This window comes from Anabrus simplex, chromosome 11 (genome assembly GCF_040414725.1).
Source record: "Anabrus simplex isolate iqAnaSimp1 chromosome 11, ASM4041472v1, whole genome shotgun sequence".
NCBI classification, from domain to species: domain Eukaryota; kingdom Metazoa; phylum Arthropoda; class Insecta; order Orthoptera; family Tettigoniidae; genus Anabrus; species Anabrus simplex.
Window position 1 is genome coordinate 55243775 of NC_090275.1, and position 14376 is coordinate 55258150.

General features: G+C 38.7%; 1 protein-coding gene across 8 annotated transcripts in view; it reads right to left on the minus strand.

The window, feature by feature from the left end:
* Positions 1-14376, minus strand: part of ZAP3 — a 491484-nt gene that overhangs the window by 446101 nt on the left and 31007 nt on the right. For 4 of the 8 annotated variants that reach the window (XM_067155234.2, XM_068229670.1, XM_068229672.1 and 1 more), the window contains exon 3: positions 3336-3439. The exons of 2 other annotated variants lie outside the window; for them this stretch is intronic. The gene's annotated coding sequence lies outside the window, so the exon portion shown is untranslated. Of the gene's footprint in view, positions 1-3335; positions 3529-14376 lie in introns of all 8 variants that reach the window. 2 more of the 8 variants (XM_067155235.2, XM_067155233.2) reach the window with 2 other exon arrangements.

The window sequence follows — 14376 nt, forward strand, 5'->3', positions numbered from 1 at the left end:
GCATTTGCATTTGGGGATACATTGTAATGAATAGATGCCTTGGTGGGGTCATTATTCAAACGTTTCAGTAGCCTCCAGGCTTTCATGCTGTTGTGCTCTGCGACATATCCAATTCTTGCAGGTTATAAACTTCATTTTCCTTGTCCGTATTGATGATCTACCTGTGATAATTTTTATTGTATTGAAAAGGTGGCAATTGACAAAACTAAAGGAATTGTATCACAAATATCCAATTCTTCCATAAAATTAATCCAATGTCCCCTTTTCAATTTACCAACAGTCTCTATCAGTTTATTGCCAGCCTGTATTGTTACTTCACTAAGAGGATCCACTTTAAAAAGTGAAATGTACTTTTCCAGATCTTTTACCACAAGGATCTAAAACTTAGTAATCTAAACATGTAATCATTTTTTTTTACTTCAAACAAACCAGGAACTGCAGCAATTTGCATATAATGAAAGTTTAGAAAATTTTGCATTAATATATTAGTAATAATAATAACAATAATAATACTGTAACTGTAATATTGTACATAACGCTCTATTTTTTATATGAGGTATAGGAAACACCACCTCTCTAAAATAATGCAGTTTTTTATAGTAAAAATATTTTTATCGTAACGTTTTGGATCATGAAATACTTGTTTTTCAATGAAAATATTTATTTGAATTATCACTTCATAAAATAAAAATGTATAAAATAAAGGTGCATTAATTTAGGTCAATAAAATGCCCAAAGCATTGCCTTCAAAACAAAAAAATTCACATCCACTTTACATAAATCGAACAGAAGTTATAATGAATAATGTACTGCAAGGTAAAAAGTGCACATTAGGCCTTAGCGGTATAGGACATGGAATGTGGTTGGAGATGAGGAAAGGTGGTTTAATAGGTAAGGGATATGAAAATGGTTATTGACTGGACATTTTTGGTTTGAAGTTTTACTGGAAGAGTGTTAATTTTACCAGAGATGTACAGTACATGTAAAGAAGCCTACATTTATTAACAAGAAGATACCACATTTGATGCACTTAACTTTCAACTATGCAGTTTAGATTATTCTCAACTAGACTATTACATGGATGCCCTGCAGCAGCTCAAGCGTAGTTTTCATCCTTGGTGTATTTAGTCTTAATTATTTAGGCCTGGCCAAATTATGGTGACTTTATGAACTTTTTATCAAAGAACTTAGTAAATTCAGCCATCTTGTGGTAAATTTATGAATTTTTTATCAAAGAGCTCCAATATTTAGTTTTGAATTGTCTCAATTTATTATTAAGATATATGTCAGTACTACATTCATGATTTCCTTTCGAATGTGAGTATGAGCTATTAATACTATTGAAGCGTTTGTGTGCTGATGATGGCTCCAAGAGCCGAAACATGTCCACATTTCATAGATAAATATTTTTAGATTATACTGTGTATTGATTAGATGGTTAATCTCTTCTCCTTCCCCCCCCCCCCCCCCCCCACAAGTTATATAGTCAATACGAGCCAATATGAGCATGATTACTTGTAACCAACTATTAAATTATAAACAGAAAATCTGATCAGGAGAAAAAATTCTTAGATGGAGATTGATTAAAGCATAGTTAACATTTTAAAATAATTGTTCAAATTCATAAAATATTTCATAAGATTAAAATATGTGGAACGAAAGACTTTTTTTTTTTGCTAGGGGCTTTACGTCGCACCGACACAGATAGGTCTTATGGCGACGATGGGATGGGAAAGGCCTAGGAGTTGGAAGGAAGCGGCCGTGGCCTTAATTAAGGTACAGCCCCAGCATTTGCCTGGTGTGAAAATGGGAAACCACGGAAAACCATCTTCAGGGCTGCCGATAGTGGGATTCGAACCTACTATCTCCCGGATGCAAGCTCACAGCCGCGCGCCTCTACGCGCACGGCCAACTCGCCCGGTGAACGAAAGACTAATGGAAAAGAAGGGTATAAACAGTTTATAGCACTATCAAGGAATACACTAAAGCAAAATTTAACAAGAATTCCACCTAATACTCAAGGAACAGGATGCAATCGGAGCAAATTAATAATTGTTTGCAAGTAAGAGAAAATTAAAGTAGCATCCTCAAACCTTGAACTCGGTTCAAAGAAGACTAAGATTGGAGCAGTCTTCCAAAATACTAGAGAACATTAACCCACAATATTCAGAATTCCATCATTTACTCTTTTTCAGTAAGCTGTAGAGGATATTGTCTGCCCAGGGTAAATTACACAAAAGTAGATTCAATTGCGTTTTAAAAAGTTATGATTGCTAACAAACTTATACATTTAGGGTTTTACCAACTTGACTTAATAAAGAAACACTGCTCAATGTAGAACATGGTGTATTGGATGATAACCCCAATAAACCAATCTCCACTCGGGGATGGAGAGAGCAATTATTTCTAAAAATTATTATTTCTAAAAATGTTTGATTTCAAACACACATCCTTTCTAATCATATTACTGCAGGATAAAAATTATATGCATGTCAGTCCAGCCGCTGTAGTTACTTGGTGCCAATTTAGGTATGATGCCTGGGGTGGTTGTCTTTAACAATATACATACATTTTTAAAAAGGCGCCTGATAATAGTATAAAAGTGAGAAACTGTATGGAATGAAGATGCCACAAGCAATTCACTACATTTCCAAGAACATCAACATGTATCGAATGGGATGTACTAGTCATGCGCCTTTGTAGGTGTGCTGTTTACCAACTGATGAGCCCAACTTAGCACACTGGGGCGAAACGCTGGCAGCCAGGAATGAGTTAGTTGGTAAATTTATAATGGTCCAATAACGGACCAACTATATTGGTACTACTCTATATTCAACCAGCTGACAATCATAACAGCAGTCATTCTTACACCCATTCCTATTTGGCATACTTTATATCAAAGAAATACATCATTCAATTTTTAGACATGAACATAACTGCATAATGCAAATTAAAATTTACTTTGAAATTCAGAATGTACACTGCAGTACAAAAATGTCGAATATGCATAAAAACCAACAAAATATACAACTTGCCTCCCGTCTTCAAATGTACTGAATTACATCTACTTTTAATGATTCAACCTTTCAATGAAGGTAAGGATTTATAAATTACAGATACAAAAAATTCAGACAATCTGTTCATCTCATTTAAGTGCAAAAGAAATGCAATACTAGGGTCAATAAAATTCTTCAGAGTGAATAAATGAAAACTATCATTTCTGCTTGCAGGAAATAAGATTGAACCTGATCTGTGCAAAGCCACACATGATGATCCTCAAAGAGGCCAACATTTGTAAAGGTCATATATCAAATATAAGACACAGAGGACCTTACCTTTGTTGTATAATCAAATGGGCCAGCCGGCTACTATTCTGGCCGTCACTGACTCGTCACTGAAGGCTGTCTAGCTGTTATGTTCCCCCGTGTCCAATCAGCTGCTGATAAAACCAACACCGAATTGAATTCTCTTTTCCTCTCTCCCCAACTCCGCACGTTCCACTGATGGTATCAGATCTCTTGAACTGCGCTACTCCATACACACACATTACTATAGTATAGTCTGACAAGTGCTACCAGTCATACAGAACAGTGCTCATGTGCAAAAATAATAATATGCACGTCACCTCCATCAACATCAGTATACTTAAATCAGATTGAGAACTTATTAATCAACTGTAAAAACACAGACTATCTTGCTCGAGAACGTAAATCTCTGTCAACACTCTGAAAGGGAAAAATTCAGTTAACAAGTCAAATCTTGGATATCAGCAACCGAACTGTAACAGCACTAGTATCAAGTCTGGAATCAGAAAGACTAAATAGGATTAGTACTGAAATGCAGCAAAATTCTATAAACAAGGTCATCTCACATCCTGTATTATACTGTTGACTGACAAAACAATAAATTAAAAAAAGTTAGCATTTTTTCTCTGGAATAGAAAAAGACTGCTGCACCGACATCCACACAGCACCTAACTGGAAGAAAGTTAAAAAAAAATTAAGAATTAAGTCTATCATCTTCGATCCACATGTGGCTGCAACATTCATCAAGTAATTGCTTCTTCCATCACACCAAGTAATACACGCGACTACCCCTCCCCCCCCACCCTTCAAATGCCTCTTTTTTTAAACCTGTTTCGTCAATCAAATGTCATTTTATTTTAAGGAAACTCGTAACTTTTATCACAAAAATGCCATTTACTTCGAACTGTACTTTTAACCCTGCATTCTATAGCTATCTCATCCTGCCTGGTGGCTATAATTGTTACGGTTCTTTATGGTCTAATAATAATGTTATTTGCTTAACCTCCCACTAACTACTTTCACGGTCTTCGTAGGCGCCGAGGTGCCGGAATTTAGTCCCGCAGTTCTTTTAATCTTTATGGTCTGACACCGTAGCTAGCCAATAGAAAAAAATATATAGGCCTACCATCAGAATGTTGACCCGCAGGGTCCACAACATGACGGTACACAATTTCTAATCACTGGATTGTGTACCAAACCTGAATTCAACTTCAAACCTCTCCACAGAGTTCATATGTACTGAGGGCAGGTGAATGTTCATGATTCACCTGTCGGATGAGGAAGTCACCCCCTTCAGCAGACTTCTTGGCATTATTCGTCATAAGAAACCTACGTGCCAACACAAGGGTGCATCCTCGCCCTAACTCATCATCCCTCGTTCAGACACGCAAATGATACAAAATTGCTCTTCCCACAGCCTTATTACAACAGCATTTAAAATGAGTCACTTTCAAATGTTAACTTCCCGATTTATCACTTAAATCCACTATCAGGCCTAATTGTTTGCGGAACACTGTTATATTTTTATTTATTGTTTCTCACGCTGCTTCCAATAAAACGTGAGTAATGTTTCAGAAAATTTATAGAAATTTAGAGGAAGGTATCCAAAACCCATTGTGGATTCGTGCAGCCCCCTCCTTGAACATACACGAGGCATTCAATCAATCAATACTGATCTGCATTTAGGGCAGTCGCCCAGGTGGCAGATTCCCTATCTGTTGCTTTCCTAGCCTTTTCCGAAATGATTTCAAAGAAATTGGAAATTTATTGAACATCTCCCTTGGTAAGTTATTCCAATCCCTAACTCCCCTTCCTATAAATGAATATTTGCCCCAGTTTGTCCTCTTGAATTCCAACTTTATCTTCATATCGTGATCTTTCCTACTTTTATAAACGCCATTCAAACCTATTCGTCTACTAATGTCATTCCACGCCATCTCTCCGCTGACAGCTCGGAACATACCACTTAGTCGAGCAGCTCTTCTTCTTTCTCTCAATTCTTCCCAACCCAAACATTGCAACATTTTTGTAACGCTACTCTTTTGTCGGAAATCACCCAGAACAAATCGAGCTGCTTTTCTTTGGATTTTTTCCAGTTCTTGAATTAGAATCCTGGTGAGGGTCCCATACACTGGAACCATACTCTAGTTGGGGTCTTACTAGAGACTTATATGCACTCTCCTTTACATCCTTACTACAACCCCTAAACACCCTCATAACCATGTGTAGAGATCGGTACCCTTTATTTACAATCCCATTTATGTGATTACCCCAGTGAAGATCTTTCCTTATATTAACACCTAGATACTTACAATGATCCCCAAAAGGAACTTTCATCCCATCAACGCAGTAATTAAAACTGAGAGGACTTTTCCTATTTGTGAAACTCACAACCTGACTTTTAGCCCCGTTTATCAACATACCATTGCCTGCTGTCCATCTCACAACATTTTCGAGGTCACGTTGCAGTTGCTCACAATCTTGTAACTTATTTATCACTCTATAGAGAATAACATCATCCGCAAAAAGCCTTACCTCCGATTCCACTCCTTTACTCATATCATTTATATATATAAGAAAACATAAAGGTCCGATAAAACTGCCCTGAGGAACTCCCCTCTCAACTATTACAGGGTCAGACAAAGCTTCACCTACTCTAACTCTCTGAGATTTATTTTCCAGAAATATAGCAACCCATTCAGTCACTCTTTTGTCTAGTCCAACTGCACTCATTTTTGCCAGTAGTCTCCCATGATCCACCCTATCAAATGCTTTAGACATGTCAATCGCGATACAGTCCATTTGACCTCCAGAATCAAAGATATCTGCTATATCTTGCTGGAATCCTACAAGTTGAGCTTCAGTGGAATAACCTTTCCTAAAACCGAATTGCCTTCTATCGAACCAGTTATTAATTTTACAAACATGTCTAATATAATCAGAAAGAATGCCTTCCCAAAGCTTACATACAATGCATGTCAAACTTACTGGCCTGTAATTTTCAGCTTTATGTCTATCACCCTTTCCTTTATACAAAGGGGCTACTATAGCAACTCTCCATCTGGTATAGCTCCTTCGACCAAACAATAATCAAATAAGTACTTCAGATATGGTACTACATTCCAACCCATTGTCTTTAGTATATCCCCAGAAATCTGATCAATTCCAGCCGCTTTTCTAGTCTTCAACTTTTGTATCTTATTGTAAATGTCATTGTTATCATATATAAATTTTATTACTTCTTTGGCCTTAGTCTCTTCCTCTATCTCGACATTATCCTTGTAACCAACAATCTTTACATACTGCTGACTGAATACTTCTGCCTTTTGAAGATCCTCACATACACACTCCCCTTGTTCATTAATTATTATTGGAATGTCCTTCTTGGAACCTGTTTCTGCCTTAAAATACCTATACATACCCTTCCATTTTTCACTACAATTTGTATGACTGCCAATTATGCTTGCCATCATGTTATCCTTAGCTGCCTTCTTTGCTAGATTCAATTTTCTAGTAAGTTCCTTCAATTTCTCCTTACTTCCACAGCCATTTCTAACTATTTCTTTCCAGTCTGCACCTCCTTCTTAGTCTCTCTATTTCTCTATTATAATAAGGTGGGTCTTTACCATTCCTTACCACCCTTAAAGGTACAAACCTGTTTTCGCATTCCTCAACAATTTCTTTAAACCCATCCCAGAGTCTGTTTACATTTTTATTTACCGTTTTCCACCGATCATAGTTACTTTTTAGAAACTGCCTCATACCTGCTTTATCAGCCATATGGTACTGCCTAACAGTCCTATAATGGTAATGGTAATGAGTGTGTGTGATCCGTACAGACGACCTTAGCATTCTCACCTACCACCCGTGACGTCCTGGGTTCGATTCCGGCTCTACGAGGACTAATCTGATAGTTGGCAGCAAAAATCTCATGTGGTTTCTTAATTGGCATGCTGATCAGATGTTATTTGTCTGGTGGAGGGAAATCCTTATAGCATACAAAAAAACCATTGTCAACAACAAACAATGGATCTGGATTATCTGGATGAAGATGATAATGTTCAAGAACAAAATTCTGACCATGAAGGTCTGACAGCAAAGGTGACTAGTGAAAATGAGATAGAAATATTTGGTCAAGTGATACTGAATAAGCTGCAAGTGATGGTGAAAGTGATAATTACACACATGATGCTGTAAAATCCTTCACAGCAACTGATCCAAGGAAACACCACAGGAAAAGAACAAAATATTAACCGAGGTCTTAAAGAAGTTAAGGTTTTACTTTCAATTTTTTCAACATCCTCAAAGGATGTGTTCAGTAAATACTTTTTATTTTCTAAATTTTTTGTACCGGTTTAACGTCGCACCAACACATCACAGGATCTTTTTATCAACAGATGGATGGGAAAGGGCTTATATCAGGAAGGTAGCGGTCATAGCCTTAAGGTACAACCCCAACATTTGCCTAGTGTGAAAATGGGAAACGACGGAAAACAATCTCCAGGGCTGCCGACGGTGGGATTCAAAACCACCACCACCACCACCACCACCTGAAAACAACCTCACAGCTGCGCAACCCTAACAGAGTGAACTCACTAGGTAAATTCTTTCCTTTATGGGATATAAATTTCATATTGATTGGTCTACTTAACTGAGATTACATTAAAAATTAATTATATTCTACTGGTTCCACCTTTTCAACACAAAATTTTCTGTAATGTAAGTTACTTTACAAGTTGTTTATAGATGATTGTTGTCTGTGAGGAATGGTCACAGTAATGTTTAAACTTGGCCATGTGTATAATACATTAGAATGGGGCACTTGAAAGACATTAAAATGTTTTTAGGTAATTATCCTTGATGCTAAACAGAATTGAATTCCTTCAACGTTATGATAAATGAATTCAATTCTTTTTAGCATAAACAATAATTACCTAAAAACGTTTTAAAGGCATTCTAATGTATTATATGCACGGCCAAGTTTCAACATTACTGTGACCATTCCTCACAGATAATTTTAATCTTTTGAATTGATCAGTTTAATCCACGCATGTTTTATGTTATGTGCTTCCGTACAGAAGTCGGCAGAACCAAAGTAAACTTGCGGAAGTGGGGCTTCTCAAGTGATTCATCACTTTGTGATTGCGGAGAGCAGCAGACGATCCAACATCTATGTCAGTGTGTTTAATGTCCTTCAATGTGCACTATGAAAGAGTTGATTGCAGCCTCCCCCAACGCTATTGACGTCACCCAATACTGGGCAAGCATCATCTAGCTCTTGAATATTGTTGTTCTATCTGTGATTGTATAACAGACTTGTATATTTGTATAGCAGGAATGTAGATATCTTGTTGCTTTTTGTTAAATATCTGTAAGTAAAGTTGATACTTCTGACACGAATAAAGAAAGAAAGATGTTATGTGCTTGTACATTGTTTTTGGACTTAATGCCTTGTATAATTTGTGCCATTGGCTGATGATGACCCAGATCTGGAGTCGAAACTAGTACCATGGATAAACAACTTTTAACTTCCATTACAGAACATTTTGTATTGAAAAGATGGAACCAACAGAATATAATTAATTTTTAATGTAAATTCTTTCCTGATGAAGTATTTAACATCATTGTGAAACATATAAAAGAAGTCAGGGGCTAATTGCATACAGAAGTTGACAACACCAGAACTGCATGCATTTATAAGAGCACTTTTAGCAATAGGTGCAACATCTGGTACTATAATCTGAATGAACTTTGGTCTGGACCAAAGAGGATAGAATAGAATAGAGATGTAACTCAATGATAAATTTTGGTACCAAGCCACTAGTAGTTTCAGTCTCCCATAAGAGATAGCGTCACAGTGCGCATTTTGTGCAATACCTTACTGCTATTATCAACAGATAGTGCAGAGAAGTAGCATCCGGCGCAGTGACGCACATCCGGTTATGCTTACAGCTCCCCCCTCCCCCGCCCACCCACCCGTCGATAATAATGCAGTTCTACTACTTCCATGTCCAATTCATTGTAATTCATATATTTTTATTTCCAAGTACTTACTATGTTGTAAATAATGATCTGATACCCCTAGTTCGTATGGCATACTATGTTACTGAGAACATAACCTCACGGCTCAAAGCAGCTTTTAACTTCAAATGAATGATTGACACATTAACACAAAGCTGATATTATAACAAATAAGAAATCCCTTTAAAAGCAAAGGCATATGCCGTAACTGATCCGAAGATGACACAATACCACTGCTTCTCTCAGAGAAGCCCGAAACGAAGTCTTCCATATCCTCGTAGTTCCTTTTATCGCACTCAGCTTATCTGGGACATAACCAAATGTCTCCGCTGAGAGCGAATATCACTGGCTGGAACCTCGTAAGGCAACGAGGGCAATGTAACAGCCTCCATGGCAGCCTTATCAACTAACACATTTCCATTAACACACATGTGGCTTGGGCGGCAAATAAATGCGAGTCTGGTGCCGGCATCCGAACACCCGGCCACTGCACCAAAGGGTGTCAAGGGGAATATGTATCTATAGATCGTTGCGCACTCAAGGAGTCTGCACACAGCAGGAAGTGCCGGCAATCATCAAACAGTGTATACCGCAAGCATCACAGATAGCACAGAGCTCTGCTGTGTATACACTACAGACTTCCGGTAGAGGAGAAAGAAACCTGTTATTGTTGACAATGAACGCACAGCCTACTCCCACTACTGCCCTCGAACCATCAGTGAAAACGACTGAATCGGGGTACCGGCCAACAACGGACAGGAAATAAAAATGCAAGTTTACATGGTGCATTCGACCCCCAGACCTACCTGTGACAAGAAAAATCTTGGGTCATTTTGGGATTTCCTAGGGTTAACTGAATTCTTTGTCAGAAGAATTTACAACATATGGATACAAAATGAATTATATCAATGTTACAATTTTCCTATAGCTGGCGTATCAAAATATTTTGCCAGACTATCTGTACTAATTACAAAAACTAAAATCTACTTTCTACATTTTAATTTTCAGTGCATAAATGAACTGCACATAAATTGTTGGAAGAGATGCAATTATAGTACTTAACTATGTTTCATTTTATAGGCACAACATCAATGATAAGTTCCACGTGGCGCAACACACCTCACGGGCCTTGGGCTACCAAGTGACCACTGCTCAGCCCAAAGGCCTGCAAGATTTCAAGGTGATGCCTGGACAGTATGAAAAATCCTCTCAGCAATTATCCTTGCCTAGACTGAGGCCGCTATTTCACTGTTAATAGATTCTCAACAGTAATCAGTGAACCCCGAACCAGCACTCTGAACCCAAGGTCACTCAAATGAGAGGCAGGCAGGCAGGGTCGGTGTCAATGATAAATAATGTAAACAATTTTACTCCCAAAAACATACACAACCTACCAAAAATTGGGCACCTGTCCACAACATTCGTATCGTGGTGCTCACCAAATCGGAAATAAATAGTGCCACCTCTTGCGGCTATAACAGCAGCCACCCTATTCAACAGACTCTTGATGAGAGTGTGCAGAACATCCGAAATTCGTCCCCATTCCTCCCCACTGAGCAAGTTGTACAATGCATTTTGGTCGTTCCTCCCGAGACCTCGCCCGGCGATCCAATATGTCGCTAAGATGTTCATTTGGATTGAGGCATAAATTCTGGGCAGGACAGTCCAATTGGCGAACACTATCGTCAGAGCACCACTACAAAATAGCCCCCGAAACATGACATCTAACATTGTCATCCTGGGAATACCAAAATGCCATGAGGTGGGTGCATTTCATTATTCAGAATGTTGCAGTATGCTTCTGTGTTTATGCCGCCCTGGACAAACACTAGCAGACTCACACCTTAGTACAAGAAACAGCCCCACACAATCACTCCACCACCAAATTTTCCGGTTGGCTGTACACACTCCAACTAAAGCCATTTCCCGGATAGACACCAAAGCCATACGTATCCATCAGACAAATGTGAACCTCATCACCCACAGAATCTGTTTCCACTCCTCCATTGTCTGCTTGTGCCGATCCAAAGATCTTCAAAGTCTCCGAGCTTTATTGTCTTTACTGATATGGGACTTACATGCCTTCAGCTGTGTTCTATTTTTGACAATTCCACATTTCTGCCATGTCTGTCAGTCTAATCTTAAGGTCTCCCATAACGTGCACCCTTGGCACAATGCCCACCCACCTTCCACTTATGCAGGACAAATGCTACTGCCGATCTGGGCCAGTCTAACTTCCCTGCAATTGCCCTGCTTGACAACTCACCGAAGTGGTAGCCCATAATCATATCTTTCACAATATCCGATACCTCAAGCCATCTCTTTGTCAAGTGGTTCTCGTACATCCCGAAGCATATGTCTGCCACACAATTCGACTGACATACTAAATTACCAACAATCATGAGTACCAAATTACTTTTATTTAATTACTTGGGTAGATAGTGTAGTACTACAAGAATAACATGTGAAACTAGTAACAGTTCCTTCAACTAAATATGTTTCATATTTTCTGAGGAACAATATTCACAATACAAAAGAATGTAATACAATATTCACTCCCATGTTCTTGAGCAACCTTCAAGCAACATGGGCTTGTATAGCTCAATATCTCAGGGAACACAGTTTAGACATTTTTTGCTATGAACATTTCATAACATATACCCCAGATGTCAAATGACAAACATCCTGTATAACTTCAATAGTATTAACCGTAAGGATAAATTTGTTTTTGTATATTATTACTAGTCGCATTAAATATATATGGCAATATTCACAGCCTAACACCACTATTTTAAGTTCATATCATCATAATAAAAGCACTTGCAGTACAGAAAAATAAATTAAAGAACACCCCTATTATAAATATGACCAAATCACATCATACTAAAAAATTCTAATGGTAAAAAATATTGCAAAGTTATTCACTCTCTAACAAGGAGCCTGCCAAAATACTGAGACATTGTAATAGATTCTCACACATACCACTCGAAGATACATAAAAAATATGAAAACTGCCAATCATCAGGACTGCATACACCTAGGCTATTCATAATGAAATACACAGTACATGCAACAGAAACATAGGGTAGTTAAATAAATATTCAAAAAATGAGTCCTGATCCATCAGCAGGTTCTGAACAAACGTATGTACAAGGTGACATTCTTAAAAATTAATGGAACGGTTAATAAACTAATGATAAGTTTAATAATAGCTCAAAAGATTGCAATTGTTTTAAATAACCTTTACCACTGGAACACTAAATTCATTACCTACCCATTTAAGTTCATATTCCCTCCCATACATCTCCCCTTTTCTTACGCTCTTCTAGGGTTTGAAGACAGATTGTTCAATTCATGTTTTAATGCATAACTCCACGATCTTATTTAGCTTCAGTAAGTTAATTGCTACTACCAATTCAGAGTTACTCTTCCCATTTTTCACATGGGCTTACAGCTGGTAGGATATAATTAGCAAAAACATGGCACAAAGTACAAGACACGCCGATTCTTTTAGTGTAGCGCGCGTGCGGCCCAGAACATCTAAGGGTATCACAGACCTGTTATTGCTCAATCTCGTGCAGCTAGAAGCCACCTGTCCCTCTAAGATGCGTTGTCGCCGGTAGCACGAACGGATACCGGATACGACTATTTAGCAGGCTAAGAGTCTCGTTCGATATCGGAATTAACCGGACAAATCGCTCCACAACTAAGAACGGCCATGCACCACCACCCACCAAATGAAGAAAGAGCTCTCAATCTGTCAATCCTTCCGGTGTCCAGGCCTGGTGAGATTTCCCGTATAGTCAAATTAAGCCGCAGGCTCCACTTCTGGTGGTGCCCTTCCGTCAATTCCTTTAAGTTTCAGCTTTGCAACCATACTTCCCCCGGAACCCAAAAGCTTTGATTTCCCGGTAGCTGCCCGCCGAGTCATCGGAGGATCTTCGGCGGATCGCTAGCTGGCATAGTTTATGGTTAGAACTAGGGCGGTATCTGATCGCCTTCGAACCTCTAACTTTCGTTCTTGATTAATGAAAACATACTTGGCAAATGCTTTCGCTTCGGTCCGTCTTGCGACGATCCAAGAATTTCACCCTGAATGTCGCAATACGAATGCCCCCGCCTGTCCCTATTAATCATTACTTGGGTTCTGAAAACCAACAAAATAGAACCGAGTTCCTATTCCATTATTCCATGCACAAAGTATTCAGGCGCAGCCGGCCTGCTTTAAGCACTCTAATTTGTTCAAAGTAAACGTGCCGGCCCACCTCGACACTCGAAGAACACCGCAGTAGGATTTCATTGGGGTCTGCCTACGACGCGCAGGAACCGCACGTGGACGCGCGCTTTTGACTCGCCACTACCGGCAGGACGTCCCACAAACCAAGCCAGTCAGACACCGACGAGCGATGAACCGACAGCATGGGACACAAATCCAACTACGAGCTTTATAACCTCGGATGAGTCCCGTATCGTTATTTTTCGTCACTACCTCCCTGTGCCTTCCTTGGATGTGGTAGCCGTTTCTCAGGCTCCCTCTCCGGAATCGAACAAAGCAAAACTAATATGACCCCCCTTCTTGGGACTCCTTTTTGTTCCTTCCTGCCGAACATCGATCAATAAAAGTCTATCAGGTCTGTTTTAACCATCTGTCATGGCATTTCCTGATATTTAAAGTCATTTCTCAGATTTCAAAATTGAAATCTTTTGTTAGGCTGATCAACTGGTTGTTAATGCCCCATAAATTGAAATGTTAGCAACATTTATTTCAACAACCAGTAGAAACAATAATCACTACCATTATAATGGATGTTCTCAAAGTACCAACGAGACATATTAGCTGCACCAATATTTTGCTCCTGCAAGTTCCAGAGGAATAAATTGAAATTACGAATGATATATGAAGATTTAATATTATTGGTGATTCAATTAAGAAAAGGGAGCTCTTTAATAGTCCCTCTGTCGCGCATATAGAACCTGTCTGTCATCATACGATCAATTTTAGATTACTTCTATCTATCTGAATCTCATCCTGCTAATTTATATCTTCCAC